General features: G+C 42.3%; 1 protein-coding gene across 12 annotated transcripts in view; it reads right to left on the bottom strand.

Moving 5' to 3' along the window:
- Positions 1 to 23,134, bottom strand: part of RGS6 (regulator of G protein signaling 6) — a 252,914-nt gene that overhangs the window by 194,017 nt on the left and 35,763 nt on the right. The gene's annotated exons all lie outside the window — the stretch shown is intronic.

Below are 23,134 nucleotides of genomic sequence, written 5' to 3'. Positions count from 1 at the left end.
TGCAAATTCCCAACAGAGGAAACTAAACATTTGGAATCTGGATGGCCACTAAAAATGAAAGAAAAGCAAAACAAACACCACCACCTCAGCCCATTTCCCCCCCCCTTTTTTTTCCCTTTTGGGATGGGAAGAGAAAATAAACACATTTTGACTGCTAATGAATTTTATGGATGCTGTCAGCATACTTTAACAATGAGATTAATCTGTTTCCATGCATCTTCGGTAAACTGGATCCCAGTAGTGACCAGTTCTATCCCTTAATGCTCCTTACTTCACGACAGATTTCCGCAGTTATGATCGAAGAATGCATTCTGACAGCAGAGCTTCGCGCAGTTCTTGAGGAGCTCAAAGAAGAGCAATGCCTGAAGATTAAAGACCCATCCTGCTATTGGCACCACCGTCCCTGTTAAAAATAATCTCCACAATAATGATCGCTTTAATGTTCTCTGTCATCACTGCTGGGGTGACAAAAAGAACTGGGTTAGGCAGACACTGTCACTGTGCAATTCTGACTTTTTCTGTCTCACTTCAGCAAACAAAGTATTAAGGACGCTCTCCACTGGTGTTCATGAATCATGCCTGTAATCGCATCCAGCTATTATAAGCTGTCTGTACACAGTCAATACAAGATGAAAGAGTTCCAAGGATGTTCAAAATGAAAAACAACCTGCAGTAGATGCAAAATGATTGCATCTACTTAACAACAGGTGGCCATCCTCCTCTCTATTTGTACTGGAGCATTGTGCGATCATGTGAGACAAGCTCCATCAGATACTCTGGAAGGCAGAGCTTGGTTACAACAGAAACCTTCCCCAGTTCCCCAGATTGAAGTATCAGAAGGCTTGAAGTTAGAAACCACACAGGAAAATAACAGTATTTTGTGGTTTTGTTTGTTTGCTTATTTTTCCAGCAGCCAGAGGAGATTGGGAGCAAAGAGAGGCTCAAATGTAATGAAACACTAGCTGAGTTGAAACAAACTGTTGTCCATCTAAATAGGGAATTACATGTTTCTTACTCCTGCACACAAATAGTGGAGGTTGCAGGACTGAATTCTCAAATAGGTACAGCTCTGGAGAGTGAGAACTTCTCACCTCTGTTCCAGCTCTCCTCCAAATTGTCTCTAGTGTTTGCAACAGCTACTGGATGCCTGCTTCATCTACCGAACAAGAACAAAAATAAATATGGATGCACGTGACCGGATGGCAGAAAGGGATTGGCATCACCAAAAAGAGATCACATTTGCTTAAGTCAGTTGAAATGCAGCTTCAGTTGTAAAAACAGAAGGTATCATGTCTTTAAGCCATTTCTACAAGTGAAAAAGATGTTAAAGTAATAACAAGTGCTACAAGAGTACTAAGGCTACTCTGCTAAGCCCATTATCAGCTGTGTGCCACTAATAACTTTCCCCTTTTTACTCTTTTACTCTACCTATCCATACAGTCACGTTCCATCTGAAATAATACCACACATCTGCTCCATCTTCCTAGCTATCCTTGATAAGCATTCCAGATTTGAGTGCAGCAAGTATGGAACTGTGTACAAAGCACTGCAGAAATTTGAAGGCCAGGGAGTTCAGCATTTTCCTAGTAAAACCACAAATGCAATGTTAAGTACCATATCTTACAGAGAATTAATGCTAAGCGCAAGAAGAAATAGTTTTGCATTCAGACAAGGACTGAATCTTAAAAGATTCATCCCATAAGAAAGCTTTTGTACTTTTAAATGTGTATTTGATTAATAAACCCACCTGTCCTTATAGTGATACCTGAGACAAATGGAGAGAAATAGCAGCACAAGCACTTGAAAGAGAAGGAAATAATGTTGAGAAGGGCAAGAAAAAAATAAATTATCTGACTGGAATACAATCACAACCAACAGGTTTTGTAATCATCAAGTGTCTCAGCCTCACTGTACTGTTTAATCACCTGCAAACACCATTCACTGCCTCACCAACTCCTCCACTGCGAACGTTATCCTATAATTAAACAAGATGACAATGTCATAAGAACATGAATCTCATTTTGAGAAGCGTAGTCTTAAGAAAAGGACGACAGAGAAATCCAAAGCACTTCACCACACGTGTTCAAAGGCAGCAGCATGACCAAAAGAAGTATTCAGGGAAAAAGGCTGGGCATTTTCTGCCTCCTCCCAGCTCTTTTCGTTAAGGAACACTGAAGTGTTTGAAGTATAAAACACCAACAACTGGCAAACTAGCAGTATTCATCTGCCAGTTGGATAACAGGCTTTAAAAAAAATAAATAAATGATCTATTATATATGTTTGATATAGGGGCAGCTCTGGATCTCTCCAAGCTTAACCAACAGAGTATCTTCTCCCTTTAATTGCTTGGGTTAAAGATACAGAAATGCAAGTGCTTAATCTTTGCTCACTTTGAATTCCAAGTATGCCATTACTTATTAATCCCTCTATATTTCTTTTATGAAGTGCTTTTGTTAATGATCTTATGCTATTATTAGGGGTGATAGTGCATAAAGAAAATGAAGACAAACATAGAAGCGTACACATGAAAATAGTGAAAAACTTCATAGAATTATGCATCCTCTTGTTTGCTGAGATAAGCGACCTTCTTAAAGCTACCCAGAGGCAACTGCATAAAGTTATAAATATAGCCAGTAGCTCTCAGCATCTAATACACGTATACATTCTTGATCAGAGGTTTCATTACCTCAGAGTGACTTAGACTGCATACTTCAGAGCTCTGTGCATTTAATAATGCCAACATTTGTCTGACAGTTGTTGAGACATCTGTTAAGAACAACACCCCTAAAAAAAAAAAAAAAACACAACAAAACATAAGAAACAACTAGGCAACAAGCTGATCATAAAGATGACCTCTAACCAATCAGACACTGGTCTTCTGCATTTAGGGGGCAGAGGATTTAATAGGCAATGCCATAACTCCAGTTTTGAAGGCTGAGGAGTCATATCTGCGTCTTCAGTCCAAGCAGTAACAGAGAACCCAGCCAACCTGACGCAATCTTCTGGTACACTGAGGAGATGTTATCATACAAGGCTTCAGTGAGGTCCCATGTGAAATGTTTTTAATCAGGTCACTTATGTTCACAAATGGCATATTGAGACAGGAAAACGTGCAAAGAAGGGATTTGAGGATAATCAGAGAAGTGAAGAGGACATTTTTTCCTAGAGATTACAAGCTTGACTTGCTTAGTCCTGCAGACTGAAAGCCAAGAAAAGCTAGGATAGCTCTTCCAGCAGCGGTTACACTGGGGAGGGAAGAAGCATGAGTAATTCTAAGGACAATGACAGCAGCAGAGTACATGGCTGTAAACTTGCCCATTAAGAAGCTTAGCCTGGAAATGTGACAAGGTTTTTTACACAGGCTTAAACTTGAGATTGATTACTTCATGAAAGGAATTATATGAGATGCAAAAGCAGGGACCAGAGTAAGAAGTCCTTATATTCTCATTCTTCTCTGACTTTAAGCAGCTCAGATAAGGACTTCCCTCTCTTCGCCCACTTGTGCAAGAAAGGGGCAGGGGGGCACCCTTGGGGCTCCTGCCTCCTCCAGCAGTCTCAGCTCACCCCGCAGCTCCAGCTGCCACCCAAATCCCAGCTTCTGCTGTGTGCCTTCTGCACACAGGAGGGGAGCCTGGGCTTGGCAACAATGGGAGAGAGAGACAGAAAGCATGAGAGAGAAAAAAAAAAAAAAAAAAGAAACAAAAAAATTACCACCCAGTGGTGGTGCTGGCAAGATTTCCACACTCCTCACTACCTTGGAAATATGTTCAGCACCAGTGCAGCACACTACAAAGTCTGTACCACTAGTGGGGAAGCTCACACCTTCACACTTTGCTTTAGTATTCTCGAAGACTGAGTGCTCCAAGGCATTTTGCAGATTGTGCACATTCTTCAGCTTTTTTCACCCCAGAAGCATAAGGAACAACTAAGAGAAAAAAGATCTGTGAATTCAGAGCACAGTTCTGAGACACAGGATGAACTCCCCATCATAGAGTTGATCTGAGAACACAGGATGGCTTAGATCCTGCTTTTTTTTTTTTCCCCATGTCAAACGAAATGGCTTGGACGATAAAGCCTCATTAGCAGGGTAGGTGTATAAAATCAGGCATTTCTTGTCATTCTTCTGCATCCAAGACCACTAAACAAGTAGCACCAGGTGCTGCAATCAGAACATTATTTCACCGTGGTTATTTTTAACCTTCCAATAAGGAACAAAAACTGATCTCATTAAAAGACAAACAGGACTAGATGACTACTTGTGCTAAAGGAAGAAGAAATTAAAGAAAAGAGAGACCATAAGTATTTCTGGTGAAGTGTCACTGCTCTTCACAGTCGGTGCCTGCGCACTGGACGCTGTTCAAACAAGCTCGATATAATGGATTCCATCCTGATGGCTCTGCTTGTTTGCTCAGGCCCAGGGGAGCTGGGACTGCTGAGTAATGGAGCAAAATCACTCCTGCTACTTATTAGTAAGCAGCTTAATAAACCCCAAAAGGAAGAGCAGTTTCCAGTTGAAACGAGGATCTTCACAGGTGATGTGCAAGAGTTAGCCATGCCAGCAGCAACACTGGGAAGGGTCTCTGCCCACATCTGAGCTGCCACAGGTGAAAAACAAAACTGTGGACTACCACACCTAGTAAAGGCAGGGATAGTCACACAGCAAAAGTGGAGAGTGGTCCTTCAGATATCTTGAGGCCAGATAAATGCAAGCTGTGGGATACAGCTGCTCCAGGAGCTGTAACTTCCCAGCTAGCACTGGGATGACACTTGGTTGCGAGTCCCTACAAAAGTAGATGTTATCGTTAACGAAGATCGCTTGAGAGAATTTATACCTTACAGATGTACCGTTACAGACAAGTTTCTGTCCAGAAAAACATTCCAATTACAGCTTTATAAACAAAACCCCCTTAGCTTTTTGCCCAAGCCCCCCAGCTAATGAGCCACACTGATCTGCTCTTCAGGAGCTGACCTGCTGGCTGCGGCTCGCAGGGAGCTGCTGAGGGCCGGGCACAGAGCAGGCGAGCCAACGGGCTGAAGGGCCGCGCCGCAGAGGCTCTGTAATGACGGCCGTTTGTCACCGTGTGACAGCGAGAGAACAGCTGTGACTCATTTCATAGTCTACTGAACATGAAATGAGTTTGTTTCCATCTGTGATGAACTGTGCTACCACTTGCGATACATACTAGGAATTGGTGCTATCATGTCTTCGAATGCTGGCGTAAAAATTACAGACTAAGCAGCAGTGACTTCTCTGGCTTCTACCGTGTGACAGTGCCAAGGTTTCAGATCCCACTGAACTGGCTTCTTGACTCGGCAGCCCTGTGCAAACAGGAGTCCAAGCGTTGGTCCCTACCATTTCTCACAAGGTCCCGTTGACTCTGACAGCGAAGGCACGTTCCCTGCTCACTGAGAAGCCCCAGCTATGACACAGAGAGGGCCATGCATTTCCAGTGATTATAAAAAAAAAATAATAAAATTAATGGCTACTTAAAACCTGCATCATCTTCCTAGCACCAGATCATGAGACCAGTAACGTGGTAAACAGTGGCCGTATCCTCGTTTCCAAAAAGGACTTCCCCAGGGAGTGCAGTAAATGTTTCAGTCCCTGCGGCTGCAGGGAGCTCAAGACCCCGAGAGCATTTCCAGGAGAAACACGGCTCTGGTGCTACGCTCCACTTCCCACTCCCACACAGGTCATAAAGGTAAAACCTCCCCAGAGCCTGCAGGTCTGTTAAGCAGCTTCCTACCTCACAGACCCAAGCAGCAGCAGGCCCCAGGGCAGTGAAAGGTGCCTGAACCTGAGGCGGTGTCCGATAGCCAGAGAGACACCCGTGTACGTCCACCCAGCCACAAGTCTCCAAGCGGTGTCTCTACCCTTTGAGAGTGAAAATAGGATGAGATGCAAACGTAATGAATCCACATGCATTTCAGCAAATATTTAATGACATAATATCCAAATCAAGCGTGAAACGATCTCACAAAACTAAATATATTGACAGTCAAACAGCTGGTTTCATTACCACTGGCACCTTTCTTGTGACACATGCAATTATTATGTCATTTCATGATGTGACAGTCAAAATAGGCTTCTGTTAGGACACAAACAGATAACAGGATGAATAAAACACGGCGCTGTCGCATTTTAAAAAGAACTGAACATTTCAGCTTTACAGATGTGAATGAAAAAAGAAACACTGCACTTTTCAGTACAATGCATATTTCAGTTTCTGGTGAATTCAAGCTATCAAATCAGTACATTTTCTACCTCCTCCTCAAGAAGCATTCTGCTAACAGGAAATATAGATGCTTTCAATGAAGAAAGCAAGCTTCAACAGAAATCCACAGCAAGGCTTCAGAGTTGGGTGCATTTGTGCATGATGCATCACTAGCATCACGCCAGAAGGATACTCAGTTAACTCCCATCGAAATAGAAAAATATTGAAATTAAAGAGAAAAAAATGCAGTTGGAAAACTTTTTCTCCAGACTGGTATATTTAGTGAGTGTCAGGGACAAACACATTCTCTATTTTTCCCTTCACTCTTTGATCAAATGCAAAAGATGTGACAGGTGTAGGATAGCTGTAGGGGCTCCCAAACTGTAATGCAGTTGTACCATGATCTACCTCAAAGAGGGATCCAAACACTGTCTCAGCAGCCTAATATCTTATTCCTGAGCAGAAGCATAGCTAGGCACAGAGCCAGGAGCTGCTGTTGCTGACAACAATAACATCTTTGCAAATTTAATTCAGGAAATCCAATTTTTTTTAGCGTAGGACTGGAAGTCACAGGCTTCTGAAGTTAAATTGCAGGATAAAAATGATTCCCTGAGCATCCTTGAGTATATCACCGTCTTTCATCTGCCTCACATACACCCTTCCTTTTCTCACAGTTTCATCCCAGCGTGCCATTTACAAGTAGCCATAAAGTGAAATTTCACATAGCGAAATCCAAACACCTCGACAATAAGGAGCGTTGCACTTCATAAACCTTTAAAAGAGGTGAAACTACATTAGGTCAAGCACGTATGCTGCTTTTGTATCATAGCACACTAGCTTCTGAGGAATCAGAAGGGCTGAATGCTGTGGAGTGTTACTGAAAGCTATTCAATTTTGAAAGGAAAAATATACCAAATACAGGGGTCACATATCGTGGAAGTTTTTAAGACATTTAAGAAAACAAGGCAGTGCTTGCAGAGAACAGAAGTCAAAGCTCAGAAAACCCACTTACTTGCTTCCCTGCTTAAGCAGGCTAGATGCTAACAACCAGTGACAGCGATGAAGAATATTTTCAATTTTTTGACATTTTACTAGGAACATTTTAGCTCTGAAACTTGTTAGATACACCGGCAAATTTAAGAGTGTCGAAGCATCAATAATTGGAAGGGAGGGGGAGATGAAGACACTGTGTTTGGGAAGGAGAGTCTTCCCTCAGGGAAATCCTGCTGCAACTTGGTCTATTTCAGAGGCCAAACATTTTTCTCTGGAGAAATTATTTTTGTGAGCCACTGATGATTCATCCCTCGCAGAGTGATTTAACTTTAGTCAGCAAAGCTGAACTCCAGCGAGAGGAGGAAATTCACCCTAGTCTTTCTGTCGTTTTGATGGCAGAACTGAATAGCTTCTTGTTAGCAAGTCCCCTCCAGAGCATCATTGGATTCAAGGAAGGCTACAAATACAAGTTACCAAAGACACACGAACACCGGCAATAAGAAGCTCATTAAGGGAAGTAGCTATCATCATTAGACAGGTAATCCTACCTCCAGGATTTTCTGCAGCACAAAGCTCTTACTAGTCAGCTTGCTCTCCAAGGGTGTAATTACCTTCTGGAAACAAAATGTGGTTTTAGGGGGGAAAACTTCTTGGAATGATTCAGTTTTGTATAAGTCAGTTAAATGCTGAAGGTTTTACATGTACAAAAAGGCTTTGAAAGACCATGTCATTTTGTCAGTGGGCTGCCTAGCAGCAAATGTTTGCTGTATAAAAGTCATTACCTGATTCAGTCTTTTATTAGCTTTGTCACCACTCCAGAGAAATGAGATGAACTAATACCATCACAGCAGACATTTCACAAACGCACAATACGTTACAGAAAGTAACAAACACCTCTGTGATACAACCAAGTCTATTCTGGTTTCGCCAAAAATGGCTAAAAGACATGTGAGGTCATGGTAATCACCTAATTTTTCTTCAACAGTAATTATTTAAATATAGAAAAGATCCTTTGCAGAGAAGGACTAGCAGCACTAAAGATAGCATGTCAAAGATAATGACTTGCGCAGTTAATCCCTGTGTATCACGCTGCATATTTACCCCTTGATAGAATAAGATCTGTGTTTCTCTAAATAGGAATTCATCAACACTAATATCATTGGCAGAAAGAGGATGGAGAACGTGAATCTTGTAAATAAGCTTCATAAGCGATGTCAAAATTACTTTGTTTTTTTTTTTTTTTTTTTTTTTTTCTTCCTTTCATCTAGCTTCCATTCCAAAACGTATTCATCACAAGTCAATAACACAGTAATGCTGGCAATCCACAGCACAGCTGAAATTTAAATGCTCCCCCTCAAGTGAGAAAATGCATGCCCAAGGCCTGAGGACATGCAAACGCCACCACAGCATTCCTAATCTCTGAATTTTCTGGGGAACCTTGGTGCTCCTAGGTGAGGCATGGCCTTCCCAAAGCCCCAGTGGGACTTTCCAGCCCCTTGGCTGGGCACAGTCAGGTTGTAACCACAGGTGGCCAAAGGCCAGACAGGTTTCTGTCAGAGGTTCCTTGTCCTTGCTCTAGAGCTTCTTGTAACAGCAGTGTGCTTCCATGCAAGGCAAGAACTGCAACTCATTTATTTCCAGAATGGAAGTTACAAGTCTGTTAGAAGCTTATCAATAAAGGGAAAGAAACCGTGTGCTGAAGTTAAGGAGATGAGCCAGAAGAAAGCTGTGCAAGTTGAAATGTTTGCTAACACTATTATTTCAGATGGTGCAGCAGCCTGCTAGAACAGTAGTGCCGAGCCTTGTTGCTTAGAGTAATTTGAAATGAATTGGAAAAGTTTAAAGTGTAATATAAACACAAGACTGAGCAGCACAAATCTTGGAAGTTTTGCCTCGGACCATCAGACAAACCTGTTGCACAGTTTCCCTTCATGTGGTTAATTCCCTGAACTCAGACTAATACAGAATGGTCTAATTTTGTAAGACTTCTGGAAAACACAAAGGGAGGCTTTTGAAACAGAAAGAGGATCTAAAGCCAGGTGATACTCCAAAGTAAGGACTGTGCATCTTCCAAAAATCCAGCTGGTGAGTCTTCTGTAAAATACTAGCGCCTTAACTTCACAGGAAGTAAAGGTGGGAGGATTCAACCCACTACATGTTCCACAAAAATTATATTACCAGTCTACCGTCTCTTCCTTCTTCTCTTAGGAGAAATGCCTGCTCATCTCTGTCATACCATGAACCAATGAATGGGATCTAATCCAAGTGATCCAAGACCACCTCAGTGCAACAGATGATCAGTTCTGGAACTGCTCTGCCTACTCAAAGCACCAAAGGATCTGGCCTCAAATGCTCTGCTGCAGCATAAGGAATGAAAAGTCATAAGTCATCACCAAGTCAGATTTCCCACTTTGGAATTTAAAAAAGGAATAGCTTACACTGCTTACAACTCCACATTTCATATAGTCATACAAGCCCCATAGCTCCCCAAAAGGGAAGGCATTGGATAGAATGTTACTTTTTTTCTTGCTATAAACTATCACAGAACCTGTATATCCTAGCAAAACATCTTGCAGAATAAATTTATTTTAACCTACCATGTTTTCTGAAGTAGATTACTCTATATCCTGCTGAAAGAAATACAAACATCAGAAAAAAGCAGATTAGTGAAGTTAAATATTTTTCGCTTGAACTTTTTCTTCTAACTTACATCTCTATTTTTGAAGGCCACAGCAAAAGTAACATTTAAATATGAGCCTGAAACCGCATTTCATTATGTTTTATTTTTTGCTAGGAAGGAAATTACTTCTTCCACTACCTCCTGAACTAAGTTACTGACAGCCCCCCTTCAACATCCTGATTTACTGCCAATGATGGCAGTGGATGACAGCTCCCAAACACTGACTAAATAACTAGCACCAAAGCTTCATTCAAAAATATCAACTCATTGTCACTATATCTATTTTTAAAGTCAAACATCATTAGTTTAAACAACAATAAAAAGTGTAAAAAAACAACAAAAATAATTTCTTCCTCAAAATTTCCTCCTATCCATGCTATCTTTAGCCCAAAGAACTGACAGCACATTAAAGCCTCTATGAAATTGCCCTTCAGGACAGTAACAGACACAGCCATTACAAACTCTAAGTATAGCCTTCTATATATAAAAAATTAAACATCAGTTATATAGAATTATTATTAGGATCCATGTTCTTAGAAATCAATACTTACTTCGAACCCCCCAAATCACTGTAAAACCGTACAGTTAATGAGAGCGTTTCTGGTAAGTGGATATTTTAATCCATGTCAGGACAGATGGAAAAAGTACCTTTAGGAAAGTGAGAAAATTCAGACTGAAGAAACAGAGCCAACCTGTGTCACGCTCAGCAAACACTGCAGAGAAGAATAAACACTTGCCATTTATTAGCCCACACTTACCACACATCTCTTCTACTCTCCATCTCCAGCTAAATCGAAACCACACAGTCATTATGCAATAGCTATTATTTAGCGCCTACATTTCAAATTAGTTTAAATGTAGTTATAGTGGTTCAGTCTTGGGCAAATACTCCACTACAAACTGTTAGTTGATAGGAACTCCTTCATAATTGTTTCCTGCATGTAGGATAGCTCAAATGAAGAGACTGATAGGATCTACCTGTTCAGGCTAAATGTCAAAGGCCCTCAGACAACTGAGGGAGGGATTTTTTCCTCCCTATTTCACAGCTTACATAGAATTACACATGCCTCAGTTTCCCGAAATGAATAATGAAGTTTCAGGATGCATATAGGAGAACTGAGTGCTTTTAGGTTGGCATTGTTTGACAAAAGATGCTCGCACAGAAAGTTGTGGGTCAGTGAGAGCAACCTGCCTGCTGGTCCCCAGGTGCAGGAAACAAGGGGCAAGTGAAGGTGGGGAAACGTCCTCTCACTGATGGAGCTCTGAATGAAGTTACAGTGCAATGAGTCCGAGAAGCAGCAACACGCACGTAGCCCTGAGCTCCTGGAGTCGCAGTGGACATCCAACTTCTGCAACCACAGAGGTTGCAAAGCCATTCCCTGCCTCTAAATGCTATGTGGCTACGTCCATTCTCCCCCCTGAAGAAGCTGGTCTGCTTCCAGAAGGCCACCCAAGGCAGTATGACAGCAGCCACACACACCTGGAGATCACAACTGAGCCAGCACATGCAAAACAGAGAAGTATCAGGGCCTTTCTAGCCCCTGCCCAGCATTTGCCTTCTCTGGGTTTAAGGAAGCTCTGACACCCCTGCTCCCAGTCTTAGCTCAGGGGGGATTTGGCTGTGGGTGAGCAGCACATACCCTCTGGCCCGGTGACAGCAGGCTAAAACCAAATGAAAACAACAACAACAAAAAAGGCTCTTAAGTGAACCCGCATCAAACCTTTTCAAGAAGCTTCTTTCATGAAGGGTTTAAAATCAATAGAGCAGAGCTCTAGCTGTAATTACTCATTGATAGGACACAACAGAAGTGCAGGCTGCAATGGGAAGAGAGGCAGAAGGCCAAATTCATTCCTGATGTAAGCAAAGAGGTCATACAGAGGACAACAAAAACCACAGCCTCTCCTTACATGTCTGAATCCAGCCCACGGAGCTCAAGGACCATTGCTGCTGATCCCTCAGATGAAAACAAGGTGATTTAGGAATCTAAATAAAATAAAGAAAACCTGAAATGTACCATTTATTCACTCTGAAATTTAGTTATTCTATTAAATAATAGCTGCAGCCTTAATGGGAAGCTTTCAAATAATCGAAATAGTTTCTGAAGTGCTTGCACATGCTCCTTTTTCCCCTATAACTAAGCTACAACCGAGGGCAGTCTCCAGCTTACAAGGCTACTCCTCTCCTTTGCCAGAGGTGACAGCAGTCCCTGCAGCTGCTGTCCAAGCCGTCAGTCAGACAGACATTGCCTTCAACACCTTCATTCCCTTCTGTTTCGGCAGACACCTTTAAACAGCGTTACCTCTCAATTCATAAGCCGTATTAGTGCTGTTCACGTAGTGCAACATCTCCCTGTGTAGTCTGGCACCAAATTAACTGCCTGGTCAGCAGTTCACAAACCTTACAGCAGTGGGTCTCACATTCCTGTTAGAACACAGCAAGCATGAACAGCAGAACATCGGAGCATCAGCCTGCAGTGTCACACAGCTTCTCCATCAACAGGGACATGAAATTAAATGGCTATCTGAAAGATGAAGCAAAACACTAATTTACCCATCAGTTTTGCGAGGCTGCTAGAGGAATAACTGCTGCAGTCAGCTTTCTAAAAGCAGGACAGCACAACTTGCCAAGGGTTAACCTGCTCACACACCAGGGCCTAAGCCTTTCTCTTGCTTAAGGACTGTTTAATTATGTATACCAAATGCAAGAGCTCCTGCAGGAAAGATTAAAACAGGCTCTCACAGCCTAATGCGCAGGCATGGAACTAGAAGCCTGTAAGGCTGTGGCCCACCATCTCCCACACTCACACGGGTATCATAAGAACCGAGGTGGGAATTTCATCGCTCCCTGGGAGATCAAAACCCTCTGAAGGGTCTCTGCTACACACTGACGTCAGGGTTGAGAAGAGATTTCCTATGAAACAGGATTATCTACTCCCAAACGTCTCATAAAGTGCTTAAAGAGTGCTCTGATGCTTTTGAAGTACCAAGGAGAGCGTGCAACGTGTCCACATTGATATTTTTCACTTGCATGGAAGCAGTAAGGCCCCATACCTTAGAACTGGTTTTCATGGGGGAATAAAAGCCCTCGGAGCCCATAGTCTAAGGTGCTTCACGGCATCCTCCACCAGCAACAGTCTGTCCCCAATACGTAATCATCGAAAAGACTTTTGAAACACCTTCAGCATGCCCACAATGACATGGGATGCCTTTCTGCTGGGTATTTGTATTTCTGAAGTGTAATTTGCTATTTATCTCATTCCTCTGGCCAAGCCATCCAAGCCCTGTCAACATCTTCCAGCCCCATCAGGACTGTTTTAACATCCGAAGTCTCAACAGTTACTGCTCATGGAAGGGGAAGGAGAGGAAAACAACCTTCATACAATAACAAAACTCAACCCCACCAGCTTTTACTTAAAAACAGAGCACGGAAAGACAAGGCCCATCTCCTCAGGCCCAAATTGTATCATCTCCTATTTCAGCACCAACCGTGCTGCTTTCAGCAGGAAGCCCAAACCCGCTTACTGCTCCCCACAAGTACATCAGTGGGGCATGGGGATGAACTGTAGCACCACATTCATACTAAAGCTGAAACAATCATGTCTGTGAACATGTGGTTCTCTGCACAAGACACTAAAATGATTTCTGGACTGTTTTCCTCTCCCAGACAAAATGTAACTGAAGCAGAAAATAAAGGTTTCTATGGGTTGGTGGAAAGCAAGAAATGGTAATGATATGGCACTATAATCTGATAACGGCAGGGAGGAGGGGATCACACTATGTTGAAAGTGAAACAGGTGCATAAAGCAAGAAAGGATCATCATCATCAAATGGTTTGGGCTGGAAGGGACCTTAAAGATCCCCCAGTTCCAACCCCCTGCCATGGGCAGGGACACCTCCCACCAGACCAGGCTGCCCAAAGCCCCATCCAGCCTGGCCTTGAATGTCTCCAGGGATGGGGCATCCACAGCTCCTCTGGACACCCTGTGCCAGTGCCTCAGCACCCTCTGAGTACAGAATTTCCTCCTAACACCCCTCTAAATCTACCCTTTTTTCAGTGAGTCTGCCTGTGTCCCTTTTGCAACCTACCAGCAGAAAAGCCAAGCAGCTCTGGATAAAGACATCCTCTTTTTCCACCCTTCTTACTCATCACATTAAATTGCACGAAGAGAGGAAGCATCGACAATTTTATTTTACAAGCCCTCTGGAAAAATGAGATGGATTTCACAAGCCATAGGAACTCCTCAAGTCTCTTTCGTATCTTTTATCTCTCAAACATATGCCTTTGGGGAGCCCCCCTCCCCCTTTTTAAGCTCGAATGCTGCTTTAAAAATCGGGAAGATAGGGCTGACAAGCAGCAGATTCCCAGAAGCCCTGGGTTTATTAACATGAAGCTCTTCAGCAAGGTCTGAGGACTTCCCAGCCCAGCGCTGTTATTTTCTGTGATTTAAGGTAAAGTTGTCACACCAGAACACATCCGCCCAGCAGACAACAACACGATCCCAGAGCTTGGAGCATCCTTGGCCAGACTTCGTTAACTCCATAATGAGAGCTGCATTTCCCAAACCCTGCTCGCTGTGGGGGCTCGATTAAAAATTAAAACAAAAATATAAAACACTGCACAAGAGCTAGAGTAAAGGTTATGGTAATGAAACACATGTGACCGTTTAGGGTAACTTTTTAATAAATATTATTTAAACTCTGAAAACCAAACTATCAGCAGAACAAGATGCTTGCGTGGACTCCCTCCACGCTGCAGTACAGCTGCACCGCACTCTGCTCCTCTAGAGCCCTGTTTTAGGCACCCAGCACCAACACAGAGCTGGGACATGCTCATTTCCCCTGCACAACCAGCTTTCTCCTTCCGAACATCCAAGCCATGTAGGTTGCTGGCACTTACATTCAAATAAAGCAACAACCACAGCTATGCACAGGGAAAAGCACCGCAATTACAGCTGGGCTACATCTGGGACTCACCACAGGCTGGAAGCGATGCCACGGTGCCACGGCAGCCCCTCACAGGGGGGCACGCCGGCTGCTACCTGCCCGCAGCGAGCCCACGTGGCACAACACCTTCACCTTCACACCAACAAACAGGTTACTGCTGAGAGCCGCTCACTGATCCCCTGCTAGCAAATAGAGAGCTTCAGGCAGCAGCGTTTTCTGCCCAGCAGTCCTTGCCCTTGGAAATGAGGCAGCACACAAGCACCGGCCGAGCCTGGCCAGCGCTGCACGCTGCCTTTAGAGAGGTGCCACACTGCGAGATGTAGTGGTGCTTACTGCTGCAGCCCAACACATAAAGAGTGCCATTTATTCGGAGTACAGCACGCTTCTGAATGCATTATTAAATGCCAGCAAATTCCGTTTTTATCTGGGTAGAGGTATCTGTGCTGTCAAAATGCAGGCTCATATTGTTGCCTAAGAACATGACTATGTTCCTTGCAATATAAATCCACTTCTACACTTGCTTCGTCTTTTTTGTGTGTTCAGATCCGTATCTGAATTCAATAGGTCAGCTCTGGAAAGTACTGATAAGTCACTGCTCACCCTTATTTCTATTCACACCGCAGCATGCCTGAGTGTTCCCTTTTAAGGACCTGGCTCTCACAGTGACGAACGTTGCGGCGACTCAGGGAAAGAGCAAATGGTAAGATGAATAATACATAAAAACAGTTCTCAACAGTGAACACCTCCCTGCATTTTCCACTTAGTCTGTGGGTTAGGGAGACAGAAAGGGAACAGGTGAAATCACTTCCTGAAGATGTCTCAGCCGGTCAGCAGCAGAGCCAGGCATACCAAACATTTAAGCCTGCCGACTCTCCTTCCAGCGCCCATTTCCAACAGCCATGCCTGTGTATAATAAGGACTACTGCCATCGGTCTTCTTTATCCCTTTCTCCAGAGCCATCAGTAAACCAAACCAACCTGAAGAGATCGGATTAAAGGATAACAGTAAGTGAAGAGTAAAGTGCCTTTGTACAGCAGGCTCATTCTTTCTTTTCCAATACAGACGAGCACTTAAGTGCATCAGCTCATAAAAGATGTCTGCAGAAACAAGGCACATCACAACTTCTGGAAAAGAGGTGAACACAAATAAGGAGGAAAATAAATGGAAAACTGTTTTGGCTAACGCCTTGTGTTTTGTTTTGTTTTTCCAACAGATCTGTTTCTTGTAAAGAGCCCTTCAAAGTGAGAAAGCCCTGACAAGCCCATGTCTTTTCTCTGCATTGCCTTACAGGGCAAAACATCAAAACTGGGAAAAATGGATTTTTGTAAGTTCGGGGTGGTGTCAGTTGCATCTGTCAGTGCATCCACTTGTATCCATATCTCTTCTGTAAGTCCTTCTCACCAAACCCTAACCACAATAAGAGGCCCAAAGGATCCCAGCTCATCACAGTGAGGCCACTTCCAGCACACAAGCACGCCCTGCTGCAGCTTTCTGACTCAGCTCTCCTGGTGATGAGCAGTCAACTCAAAAGGATTTTAAAGGACACTAAGGAGAAGCTGATCAGTCGCTACAGAAGTTCACCACTGCTAGAAACACACAAAGCAGAGAGAAGAGAAATTAGGTGTGGGTTAGCAGGTCCTGCAGTGCCACAGACACTTTGTTCCACCTGAAAGAACAGCATTTCATCACCAAGACTGACTATTAGGCCACGTTAAACACAGAGAAGCATAGAGATGCCTCACCTTAAAATCTGGGATTATTGCATCCTTACTAAAACAGGAGTGCTCCTAACATGTTATGAGAAGGGCAAAATAAACGCATAGATATTTTGAAGGTTGGTGTAATGCATTGTTATCAGTGCAAGAGCATTCCAGTTAGAATGTAAGCAAAAAAAAAAAAAAAAACAGGAAGATTTTATCTAAAGTCTGGAACTCCAAAATTAAATTAGACACTGCGAACATGGCAAAATGCTCACATGCATTGTTTTCAGCCATTTGTGGTATGTGCAAGCTGTTTTCTTTACTCAGGCACAATATATGATAAGCAGGCAAATTGCCAAAGCTCAGTCTTACTGTAGCCTGTCTTTTCAATTCTTCTATCAATATGGATAGGTCTAAACCACATCACCCTTCCAGATCTTCACCAGGAACCACTCACCGTTGCTTTTATTCTCTCTTACATAGCACCATAAATACACTCATCTCAGTGGGGAATTTTCCGAGCACTGAGGGAAGCACTCCACCAAAACACAACTCTTGAACTTGCATCCTAGCTTGCAGAGAGATGGCAACAGATGGAATTTAAACTTTGTGTTGACACTGTGATGAAATCTCAGCCCTCTAGACTGGCATTTTCAAAGGACACTTCCATGTAGCTGTATCATGGGTTGAATGAAGATCACCTTCACCATTTTCCCTTTTATTTCTATTGTTTTATTTTTAATATGGCTGGAAGGGACAAGGGCATAAGTTCAGCATTGCCCACTAACAGTGACCTGCCTCCTGGTGTTGTAACAAGATGAGTTGTACATAAAACAAAAAATTTTTAAAACATTTTTTTCTGCATTCCCAAGGTGACCTGGAAAACACAAACCACACTTGAAACACCGTAGCAGTGTCACGCATAGGAACAATCCCAAGCCAAAGTGCGATAACTATGAATGATGCAATCATTCCTGACAAAGCACTGAAACCTACAGAGAATTTATGGGTTCCCAGCACTTCACTGCTGCTTTGGTGAACATACAGCATGTACGCTTGCACCCAGACATCCTCACAGACCAACTGGCTCTTAGATGTACTCCTCAAGCAAGAAGAAACAGCGCCCCTGAGCATCCAGCAGAGAAATCCAGCTTTCCTTTGTGGCAGACAAATTGTCAACACCGTAAGATTGCAGCTGAACAAGAAACAAAAGTATGCGAAGAACACGGTATAGAGTTTTGCACTTGGCAGCACAGGTGGGTTTGCCCTGACTAACCATTTGGATACTCATTTTATTACAGATTTCCAATGTGTCCTTAACAGAATTTCCCCATCTGTTCCACCAGAGCGCTGCTGCTCCTAGCTCCTGTTTGATGCATAACAGAAAGCACTGGTTGCAGCCAGAAAGGAGCCAACCACTGCATTTCAGACACAGGTAATCCTAACAGAAGTCCATTTGAACCTTTCAGCATAGATCCATTGCTAAATAAAATACACGATATTTCACAGGTTTTCGTTTCTGAATACTACTTCATGATATAAATTTACCTTTATTTAGTTCTGCCTTTCTGTTGTACCAACAATAGCACCGGTTGTCACTGCAGTTTATAAAACATGCAACTATTAAGCCTGACAAAAACATAAAACTACCAACTAAGTAAAATTTCAAATGAACTATTCTGGCATTGCTAAAGAGAGAGATCTGGACACATTAAAACTGAATTTTCTGGAGAACTGGTGTGAAAGGAAACAAATTCCCAAATGTCTTCTCTAAGAGAAATGTAATTGCCCATTCTCCAGCCTTCATGGGATGGTTGGCCAATTTCAGGTGTCTTGACAGAGGAAAAACACATTAATATTAATTTGCCTGGATGGCAAACATTTTTTACTCCAAGCCTTTAAGCTACAAGGATTTTCTACTGTTCAAAATACCTGGAATCACTGAAAGCATCGTGCAAAGAACTGGTAAGGGGAGCTTTCAGGCAGGCAACGCATTACTGGCTGCCTTGAAGTCGATGTGTTCTTTATCCAGAGTCAATTAAGCATAGTGTCAGAGCTAATGAGAACAAAAAATGAGTTGGACTGAAAGGCTCAAAGGTGGTTCAATTTGTAGTTGCTAAATTTTTCTTTTAAATAAAGTTCCCCGGGTTTAAGGAACTGCACTCAGTGGCAAATTAGGATTCATAGAAGTATTGAGCACCAAGTTAACATCAACAATTTCATTAACAACATTTGAAGAGTATGATTTCTATAAACTAATCCATTCCCTCCCGAAAACGTTTCACGTTTTGTAGACAGGTCTGAAAACCAGTGTTTCTTGACCTCAGTCTCATCCAAGCAATGGGACAAAAAAAGTTGAGAAAAAAAAAAAAAAAAAAGGCTTCAACTCTGCTCAACAGGAATAAATTATATTAAAAAACTAGTAAGCAGAGGAAATAAGAAATGCCTTCAAAAACCAAACTGTCCAAACAGAGGCACAGTATTTGATGAGGGTTTGACTTGTAAAAGGTCCACTGTCCCAGACACCAGTGGGCATGAACCTCCCTGGGTAGAGGAGCCCAAGGCACTGGCATCCAATAGCAGACACACAGCGTAGCAGAGCAAGCAGACATATAACGTGGTATAAACATAGCACTCCACAGATACTACAATATTTCAGGTATTTTACTAGTCTCTACTGTAAGGAAGAGGGAACAAAATAGGAACAATATTTACATCCCCTTTGAATTAGGGGAGTAAAAGTGTATCGTAGCTACTTCAGCAGATCTCCAATACTAACCATGAGCATGTACATCATTCACAAGGTGACTATAAGGAATTACAAAGCAATATCCAGTACCTCTGAATTATGCTATCAATAACGTAGGAAAGCTCTGTAGTTCTAAATGAGCCCACTAAAAAAGCTGAAATAATGACCTGGTAAGTCCAACTCCTTTAAGTCTTCGTACAAATCTGTGTAAGAGGGGTAACCTCCTGCACACCTTTAATGTACCATCCTTCTGCACAGTACAAGGAATGAGAGGATTGCCATCTATCCCCCCCAACCCACTGGTAAGGAAGTGCTGCCATAAATGTCAAGTGAAGGATAGACACGTCTTGTCAAGGAACTACCCCTATCCCATACAGCGGTCAATAAAGACAAATTAGCATGGAAACATACTGTGTTGCATACATATGCATCAGTCTGGTCATACTTGTGGATAGGAATATGTTAGAGCACTTAATTAGATCAAAGACAAGACAAAAATAAATAGCATTAACTTTGCAGAAGACAGAAGCATCTAACCCTGAATCTTGCTTACACAGATTTCACAGGGCAATTAGCCTACATCTGAAGCATAAGTAATGAGTAAATCTTTCGATTTACTAAGCGTGACTACCCCAGCCTCCTGAGGTTATGTAGAGGTCAACAAACAGTAGCAGTGCAACTTCGGTGCTGCAAGAAAATCATCAGTTACTTCTGAAGAGATGGCAGCTTCACAACAGATGTCAGTCCCCAAATAAATCACCTACAAGGTCTGACTGGCAGGTGGCAGGCAAAGCCCAGTGCCTGACACGGGGCCAAAGAGCCTGACCAACTGCTGCCCTGATGCACAACGTCAAATTTCTGCATCCAGTCCACTCACACCCTTCCCAACAGCAACCTGTCCTTACCTGTCCTCCTGAAAAATCACGTGCTTCCAGCAAATATGCCGCTACCAATAATAGTACAAACAAGATCCTTGTGGCTAGAACACACCAAAAAAAATATATAAATAAATAAATCACAAAACCACCGATACACAGCTGCTGAAATAAAAGCACATCAATTGGACATTTCTTTCATCAAAACAATCTGAAATGCATCGCTTTTCCATCAGTAAAATAAATGAGATGCCCCTCCAGATCATACTGACAGCACATGCATAAAGCCACTGCCGGTGAACACCACGCTTGGCATGCTGAATGTTGAGCTTTGGTTCTTTGGTGCAATGCAAGTGAAAAAAAAAAACAAACAAAAAAAAAAAATAGAGTCTCACAGAGTCTCAGGTATGGAAAACTTCTACTTTATCACTGTAGTTCAGTATTTAATATTCCATGCCTATGCTTTGTATGAAGCAGAAAGAAGTTCAGAAGAGTCTAAGAACTCACCTACCCACTAAAAAAGTTCAGAAAACTGATTTTCAAATGGCTGCCCTTTTCAGCGGGGAACAGGACTGTCAGAATAACTTTTTTGTTTAAGATCGGGTTATACAATTCGCAAGCAGATTATGTGAAACTATAGAAAGGGAACATGATATCCAGGCTGCGCATAATCAGGAAATAGCTCCTGCATTTTTCAGTTCTCAAGACAGATTTCTTAGTATCTTTGCTACGTGAAAACAAGGTCCCCTAATTTTAGCAGTCTTAATATCGTGCAGAATGAAAAGATTTTCTTCTGAATTGCTTTCTCAGAGTTGAGAAGAAACCGATGGGACCATTTCTGGAGAAGACAGTGGGATACAAAGCATCCTATAGGACTACACACAGGCAGCGACAGACCTCCACTTGCCATAATACCACACACCAAACTCACTGAGATCAGGGATGTTTCTGATTTACCTCCAGCTCAGCTTTGCAAAAGTTGGGCCCATCCAAAATTTGGCTTTTCTAATCCATACAATTGCTTTGCACAGTTTTACTGTCCTGAGAAACACGAGTGTGATTCCCTCTCTATGCTGTTCAAACCAGCGAGCAGATTCCTTATCAAGGGTACTTGCAAATTTGATCACTCAAGCAGCAGCACTATGCTAATGCAACCCAAGGCACTGAAAGAAGTACTTTGAGTCCCAGGAAATGTTCATTTCTGGTGTCACTTGCCACAGGCCAAACACTAAGGAAACACCTATAAAGAAAGAGGGTGTTTACAAACGAGCAAGTAGCACAGGTTAACAGGAGCATTAGACGTTGTTCCGAGCCACAACTTTGAAACTTCTTCAGACTCTCTATTTTCACGCTGTATTTCCACTATAAGAGCTTTAATTATCATAAGTTAATCACATCCCCAAGGCCTTACAAGGCAGCAGGCAATGGCAGACGCCTCTAATCCCTCTGGGGTGTAATTATTTCATAACCACTACACTTCAGGGTTACCTGATCGCCGTTACGGAAAATTTTATCCTCTCTCCTTCTCCAACCAAGCCCTTTACAATTAAATACGTCTCTGACCTATTTTACACAATCTCAGTTCTTTCCCTTAAAGTGCTGTGTAAGACTTTGTTCTTTACTTCAGACAGTAGAGAAGGGCTATTTTATTTTTTTAAAGTTCGTGGCACATCCAGCACAGCGCAGACTACCTTGAGGCACTGTTTCCAAAGGTGACGGACTGGATTTGAAGAGAGGTTTCTCGATTCAGGAAGGATTAGCAGCAGCAGCTTCACAATCAGAAGTTTACAGACCTGTTGTTGTAAGAAGCCTGACATTTTTACCACTAGTATAACACATTTCTGTCGGAATGGATTTTTGACATTATGACTTGTTCCTCCCAAGTTACTGCCACATAATAAGATTAAACAGGACAGATCAACATGGACTGTAGTTGTTTGGTTGTTGTTGTTGTTTTTTTTTTTTTTTTTAATTATGGAGTCCTCTATGCTTTGCCATCTCTAACCTAAAAATCCTGAGAGAAGAATGACTAAAAAAAAAAAAAAAAAGGCAGAAGAAATCTCTCTGAAAATAGATCTCATTTTGAAAATAAGATCTGCCATTTTTCCTCATTGTGGAAGACCAGGTTGGGAGTATAACTTCAGAGAATGTGAGAAAAATGAATCCTCCTTTCCTCACATTTTTAAAAGACTTTAAAAATTGCTGGTATTTCAGTCTTTGCTTTCCCTGATTAGTGGGTCTGAGGTCCTTATGCAGTTCTTCTTTGCTGAATTCCCACAGGAGATAAGGCCAAAGAATTTGTAATGAAAGCAAAGGGGTGAACTAAAAGGACAAAAAGTATACCTGCAACCGAATCTGCTTGCTCAGCAAGAACCCGTACAAAATGCTGCTGATCTTTGGAAGAAGCAATCCAAACAATCAATAGAATTGTAAAATATCATTGATGTTGAGCATCTTAGCCAAATCTTATGGTACTCACCATCTGATCTTGCATCTTGACATTTGTCTCCAAAGCACACTTTGAGAGTGGGACACTAAATAAATGCTTTCCCCTGCACTATTCAGCACTGACATTTTGAACTCTACAGTCCAAACAGCTGACAACAGCCTCTTGTTAGCACTGTAGCTACTTGGCATGATAGTGCACCGATTTATCCAGCACATTTTATTTATATGACATACCAACTACATGGTTACAAATGCTGTTTTTATTTGAATTTGCTACTTTGAAAGCATTTATTTGAAGACTGAGGAGCTCTAAGTATTTAGGACTTCAAGAGTTCTGATTTCCAAAAAGGACCCTGAAGAGTTCCCTTTCTAAACAAACTGAGGGCTCTGAGGCATCGAATCTTTAGAATATGTAGAGGATAACTAAGTGAAAACATAGGGGCCTGGATTTTCAGAGTGGTGTTTTAAAATTCTGGCCACAGGACAAAGCTTCCAGAACATCTCTTTCACTCTACCACTGGTTTGAGTTG

Source organism: Aythya ferina, assembly GCF_964211825.1.
Source record: "Aythya ferina genome assembly, chromosome: 5".
NCBI lineage: Eukaryota > Metazoa > Chordata > Aves > Anseriformes > Anatidae > Aythya > Aythya ferina.
Note: the sequence above shows the minus strand (reverse complement) of the source record. Positions and strands in the feature narration are given on the sequence as shown.